Source organism: Cervus canadensis, chromosome 7, assembly GCF_019320065.1.
Source record: "Cervus canadensis isolate Bull #8, Minnesota chromosome 7, ASM1932006v1, whole genome shotgun sequence".
NCBI lineage: Eukaryota > Metazoa > Chordata > Mammalia > Artiodactyla > Cervidae > Cervus > Cervus canadensis.
Window position 1 is genome coordinate 36,983,059 of NC_057392.1, and position 6,953 is coordinate 36,990,011.

At 39.2% G+C, this 6,953-nt stretch overlaps 1 non-coding gene across 1 annotated transcript; it reads right to left on the bottom strand.

The window, feature by feature from the left end:
• Positions 1-981: 981 nt before the first annotated feature.
• TRNAC-GCA lies at positions 982-1,052 on the bottom strand. The gene has a single exon. It is a non-coding gene; the product is annotated as a tRNA-Cys (tRNA).
• Between the last annotated feature and the right edge of the window lie 5,901 nt (positions 1,053-6,953).

The window sequence follows — 6,953 nt, forward strand, 5'->3', positions numbered from 1 at the left end:
ACTGGGAAGACCCAGAGGGATGGGATGGAGAGGGAGGCGGGAGGGAGGATCGGGATGGGGAACACATGTAGATCCATGGCTGATTCATGTCAATGTATGGCAAAAACCACTACAATATTGTAAATTAATTAGCCTCCAATGAATAAAAATAAATGGAAAAAAAAAGAATTAAAAAAATAAAATAAAATAAAATCTCCCTGTTAAAAGGTGCAAATATGCCTTCTGCCCTGATCTTCATGATAAAACTGGAGTATCTGGGCCCAAAGTTACCTTCCCAGGTTCCACTCTACAGAATCAGGGTCTTCAGCCATCAATTCTTCAATTCTTCTGCTTATGTGAAATGGGATGGAGCTCAGCTGGGGTGCCTACCTCAAAGTCTTATTAAACAGGGAGCTAATCTGATCAGAGTCTTGCCTTCACTGGGGCTGACTACATTTCCTCAGGGTTTTGGTGTCCCTGAGGAGGAGGGGAGTTAGGATGGAGGTCAGAAATAAAAGTGCTTTCACTGAGGCATGGTTGGATTTGCAATTAAATGCAGCAAGGAAGGAAAGAAAAAAACAAACAAACTACTGGGCTGAGGCTGAATGCCACGGGGTCACTGGGTTCTTTTGCAGTAGTGACTATTCAAGCGGTAGGAGGTTGTGGATCTGGGCAGAGAAAGAAGCATTCAAATGTCTTCTCTGTCCATTCTGGAGAGAGAGGTGACTCCTCAGAAACAAGAGGATTGCATCACCAATTTGATTAGCAGGAGCAGCATGGCTAGGACTCGCAGATGTGATCCTATTCACCGTGATTTTCTCAAACACCTCCATCTTCTCTTATTGTTATCACTGCTGTGCCTTATCAAAGTGAAAGTGAAGTCACTCATTCGTGTCCAACTCTTTGCGACCCCGTGGACTGTAGCCCACCAGACTCCTCCGTCCATGGGATTCTCCAGGCAAGAATACTGGAGTGGGTTGCCATTTCCTTCTCCAGGGGATCTTCCCAAACCAGGGATCGAACCCAGGTCTCCTGCATTGCAGGCAGACGCTTTACCTCTGAGCCACCAGGGAAGCCGTGCCTTATCAAACAGGCTATCAAATACAAACCAGGTGGAACTGGATAATCATAGAAATGTCATCAGCCTTGTTATTTTTTGTTTGTTTGTTTTTGTAATGTTACCAGGTTCTAGAAATGTGCTTGCATAAAAGTATTCCTTATTGATGGCATTAATAATACTGGCCTGAGAAGCTCAAAAGATAGTGCCACACAGAATCAGCAGTGGGTCCCTGACAGTAAAGCTGAAAACACCGGGGGCTTGAAATAAAGCAGAGATTAGATACCCAAAAGAGTGTGAGTCTCAGTGATAGAAAAGGAGGAACTCTAAAACTGAGAGAGGAGAGGGAAGCAGTACAGGAGCATCAAGAAGCCTACTTTTACTTTTGGATTAATTTAATGTGAGAAACAATTTAAGGATTTTTTCAAATTGTCAACTGATAAAGAAGTAAGTACATAACTCGATTATCTGATTATTAAACCCAAGGGATGAAACATTTTCTACACCATACCAATATCTGATCATACATATGTCTGATCATAAAACTGGAGGGACTAGTATTAAAATCCCTCAGTTTAGAGTATCCTTGAGCGGTAAGAAACACCATAATTATACTCACCCAATGAATATGGCCAAAATGACATCAGCTACGATAATTTCACTTAGGCAGAACTTAATGACAGAAGTATCCAGAATACCTACCTAAACACTGCACAGAAAGTATTATAAACAATCATTTTAAGCTTAACATTTGAATAAAACTTTATATTTTACAAATTACTTTGATGTCCCTCCTGGCTTCTTGTAGTAACTGAGACAGGTATGATAGAATTATTTATTTATTTTGCATTTTATCTCTTTTCTCTTACTTTTACATTAATTAGTAACAACTACATAGGAAGGTTAGGATCCATATTTACTAATTAGTCCTATGGTACTGGCTTCATTATAACATAAAGTCCAGAATTTCATTCCAGACATGTGCTTTTGGTAGCCAAGCCACAGTCTATACACAGTGGAGCGTCTGTCCACCATGATACTTCATTCTGGGAAATTCAGGGCATCTGCCTCCTGTCACCATGGATCAGTTCAGGTATATCACTGCAACTAAATAGAGCCATAGGAGCCAAAGAGGCCCATTAGCATTCCAGTCTAGGAGTCACAATATAACCAGCAGGTATTTCAGACCATATTGAATCAGCCAAATAGGGTATGTTACCCCTTATCTGCAGACTTTTGTAGAATCAGATGACACGTTCTAATGCAAAGACAGGGAGGCATAAAGGAGAGAAAAAAAAAGCTGCCCTTATCCCACTTTTAGTTCACATGCCTTTGGAGAGAACTGATCTCTAGAAAAATCAGTTTAAAGAATAATAGGAATCACTCAGTATGTCTCTAATTTTTCAGAAAGATCTTTAAAACTGTTCTGTAAGACATCTTTCCTTCTAGTACAAGAAAAAAAGGAGAACCCTAAATATGTGTCAAATATATTTAACATAGGCTCTATTCAGAGAACAGAGTTGTGGGGCATTTTTTCTAATTATTACATGGTTTATAATGTTTCAATTTTTAAATGTGTGCTGCGTGTGTTTCGTCACTCAGTCATATCCAACTCTTTGTGACCCCATGGACTGTAGCCCACCAAGCTTTTCTGTCCATGGGGATTCTCCAGGCAAGAATACTGGGGTGGGTTGCCATGCCCTCTTCCAGGGTATCTCCCCAATCCAGGGATCGAACCCAGGTCTCCTGCATTGCAAGCTGATACTTTACCATCTGAGCCAACAAGGAAGCCCAGTTTTTAAATACTATATATTAATTTTATAATCAGAAAATACCAATAAAGACTAAAGAGAGAGAAAACGATAAATCATATAACTACTAGGCCAATGGTGGCATTTTAGAACTAAAATTCAAGTTAGAGGAAAAAAAATGGGTTCATCAAGTTATATGGCTAGTTTCCAGCAAAACTAAGTTATTTAGTTAAAGTGAAAGTTGCTCAGTCATGTCTGACTCTTTGTGACCCCATGAACTGTATAGTCCATGGAATTCTCCAGGCCAAAATACTGGAGTGGGCAGCCTTTCCCTTCTCCAGGGGATCTCCCAGCCCAGGGATTGAACCCAGGTCTCCTGCAATGCAGGAGAATTCTTTACTAGCTGAGCCACAAGAGAAGCCCGATTTAGTTAACTAGAGTTATTGAAAGTTTTCTCAGTGTCACCATGATTACAGAATCAGTTCAGTTCAGCTCAGTCGCTCAGTCGTGTCTGACTCTTTGAGACCCCATGAATCACAGCACGCCAGGCCTCCCTGTCCATCACCAACTCCGGGAGTCTACCCAAACCCACATCCATTGAGTTGGTGATGCTGGCAGACCCTAAAAAACCCTTCTGGCTCTAGTAATCCATGATTCTAAAAGTTGGAAGTTGCTTCCTTTTTGACCAGCTGATACAGAAGGAAAAGGACATGCTTGGTTCTTTGACGGGTTTGCTCTGTATGTGGGTTCAGGTGGGAGGAATTCACCATGTGACTCCAAGTGGAACAAGGGCTTACCTATGCTGTTACACCACCTAGATCCCTTTTCAGAATTATTGATAATATATCCACCCCACAGCTGTGAGTGTGTGGGGTGCTGATAGTCTGTAGTTGATATGCTTTCTTGAAACTGTCCTTGGCTGAAGGCACATGCCTTGTCCAAAGCCACATGCCTTCCCGGGGAGCAGTCCAAACCAATCAACTGATGATACAGGAGTACGAAAGTACAGCCTTTGTATTGCATGCAAATATCTTTCTCAGAGTCTATTTTGCAGACAATTGGACCTGAGGTAAATTCTCTTCCTGCTTTCAGGCTTTTGAAGATGCTAATAACTGAAGCATTCTTATCTATCCTCTTCAGCTCCACCTAAGCCAGTGACTTCCAACTCTTCCTTCCCATTAGAATTATTTAACTCATTTAAAAAGTTAATGCTGAGGGTCTACTCCCAGAACAATGAAAATCACAGTCTCTGGTTTGGAGTCCTAATATCTATATTCTATATTTTTCAACCCTCTCCCACTGCCTTGATGTCTCATCACATATATATATATATATGATTGTTAAAAACTACTGATCGTACAAATGCCTGCTTACCAACGTTTCTTTGAGTATCTACTAGCTTTTTTTTTTTTTTTTGGAGAAGTTCTCCACAGTCTAACTCCTTACAGTCCAGACACTCAGCCCTCTGTGCTTACCTCTGTTTGGAGATTTATGCCTTCTAGATGGCTCTCTCAAATGTGACCAGAAATTGTTGACTTATTTCTAGCTTTAAAAATTTTACTATGGTCCCATGATGGCTCTGCTATTGCATAACCATCTTATCAGTCATCATATTTGTATGAATATGGCTGTATTTTCTTCCCAACCATATTTTTTATGCTTATCTAAACTATAGAGCAGACTGCAAGAGTCAATGTTACCTCTAACAGTTGGCTAATAATTTATTTCCCTTTGGAAATCTACACTGAAAGAATTTAACTCAGCACTATCAGTCAGGGTTCAACCAGAGAAGCAGACCAGTAGGAGATTACATTAAGAGAGTTATTGTAAGAAATTGGCTTATGTGATTGTGGAGGCTAGTTAGGCAAGTCTGAAACCATGAAATCTTTGGCACAAGCTGAAACTAATGTCCAGGGCAGAATTTCTTCTTCGTTCTTCATCAGGGAAGTATGGGCTCTGCTCTTGAGGCCTTTTCAACTGGTAAGAGTCAGGCTGACCCAGATTATCTAGGATAATCTTCTGTATATAAAGTCAATGAATTATGGGCTTTAATCACATCTACAAGATATGTTTATAGCTAATTAATAACTGAGGACTGTAGTCTAGATGAACTGACACTTCAAAAGAATATCCTAAGTGCCATGGGAGAAGGCTAACTATTAATGTGTGAAATGTTATCATTGTTAGGAAAAAAGTAGTAATTTTACTTCTTGAAACTTCAATTTTCTCTGGAAAAAAAATCCAAGCAAATTGGATTTGACTGATTTTATTTGATCAATATTTATTTATTTGTTTATCTGCCAGTAGTGCACTGGTCTAGCCACTTTTATTCATTTCATCAGAAAATCCTATCAGTTCTGGCTTCAAAATATATTGAGAATTCTACTACTGCTCTGTTCACTGTTACTATCCTGCCTGAAGTCACTATTTTCTCATTTATGGACTGTTGTTATAATACCCTTAATCCATGCTTTCACCTCGTTCCCCACTATAATCTCCATATTGTACCTAGTGTAAGTCTTTTAAGACTCCAGACAGATCATATTAATTACTCCTTTGGTTAAGTGCCCCAATCAATTCCTTTAGCAAAGTCAAAACTCAAGTCTTTTCTATGGCCTGTGTGTACCTACTTGATCTGAGCCTAATACCTCACTCCTGTCATACAACTCTTTCCCCCTCCTTTACGCTGTTCCAGCATCATTGTTCTCTTCACTTTTGCTCCATCACCCACCAGTATTCCCACAGCAGGGTCTTTACACATACTGTTCTTTCTGGCAAGAATGAGAAATCTGCTTTGTTTCCTCACTTGCTTCAGGTGTCAACTAAGTTGTCGCCTTTTCACAGTGATCTTTCTTGGCCACCCCTTAATAAACACCATCCTTTGCAACGTCATAATACTTTATCCCCTTTCCCAGTGTTTTTCTTCTTTGTATGTATTACTTGGTCTGCTTTGCTTGCTGTAGTGTCTAGAACAGTACCTGGAATGTAGTAGGCATTCCAAAAATATTTGTTGAGTGAATGACAGATAGAAAGGTGTCTACTTGTGAGAGTCAGGAAAAAAACAAACTAAATTCTCTTATCTGAGTACTTTGCAGTGCTTTTGTGTTGAGAAAAATCTTTCTCTATATCAAATTAGGCAGGGAATTTTCTCTGCTTTTTTTCTGTTTTTGAATGTTATTGTGATGTTGTGTCTCCTATGACCATTCATTGAATATGTGTTTCTATGGTTACGGTGTTATTTCCAGTCAGAATCCTGTAAAGGAGAACCTGAATTTTGTATCCCAGTATGTTAAGATTCCCTTGACATGCTATTAAAATATAAATGGACTTTCACAAATCAACTTCCTGTGTTATTCACCATAATTAGTTGGGAAGACAGAGTGAAAGACATATTTAGAATTCAACTCCAAAGTTCTGAAAAATGACATTGTAGGAAACAGACAAAATGAGTTACTCTCATGTATGCTCATCAGTGAGGGTCCCCGTGAAATCAATCCAGTTTTATTTTGTTTCTCACCATTGGGGCCCTGGCCTGCTAGCTGTCATTATGCCCCTATCTTTATACCCAATTAAGCTGTGGCTTCCTTAGGCTGCTTCTTCTGTCTGTTCTATTCTGGGAATAGGAATAAGAGTATAAATGAGTATACCTCTAGAGCCTAATCTACAAGTTTACCCCAGAAAACAAATGAAGTGTGGCTAATGTTGACATTTGATGAGTACATGGGGATCTGGCTGTGTTAGTACATCACAGAAGAGCTAACCATATGATTTAGACACATGCCTTAGTATCTTAGCTCAATTTTTACATGTTTAGCTAGCATAGAGGACCTCCAAGAAGATAGAAAATTTTATTTTTATCCTTGTCTCATTTTGCCTTTTGGTGTCCCCTCTCTGTCTTGGCTATACTTATTCTCATCCATCTTCAATTTGGCTCCTATTGCTCATAATATGCCTAAAGGGTGAAGCATATACAGTCCTTCTTACTGAATTATGAAAATTGAAAACATTTATGTATTAATAGCTATGCAGATATCTTCATATAACCTTTAAAATAAGGAACATTGCAAATGCAAATTAAGTTTTCGTATGCATGGCTCAGATAAGATGACTGTTTCATGTCCAACCTCAATTTTATAAAGATCTCAAAGTTAGTGTCATTATAATCA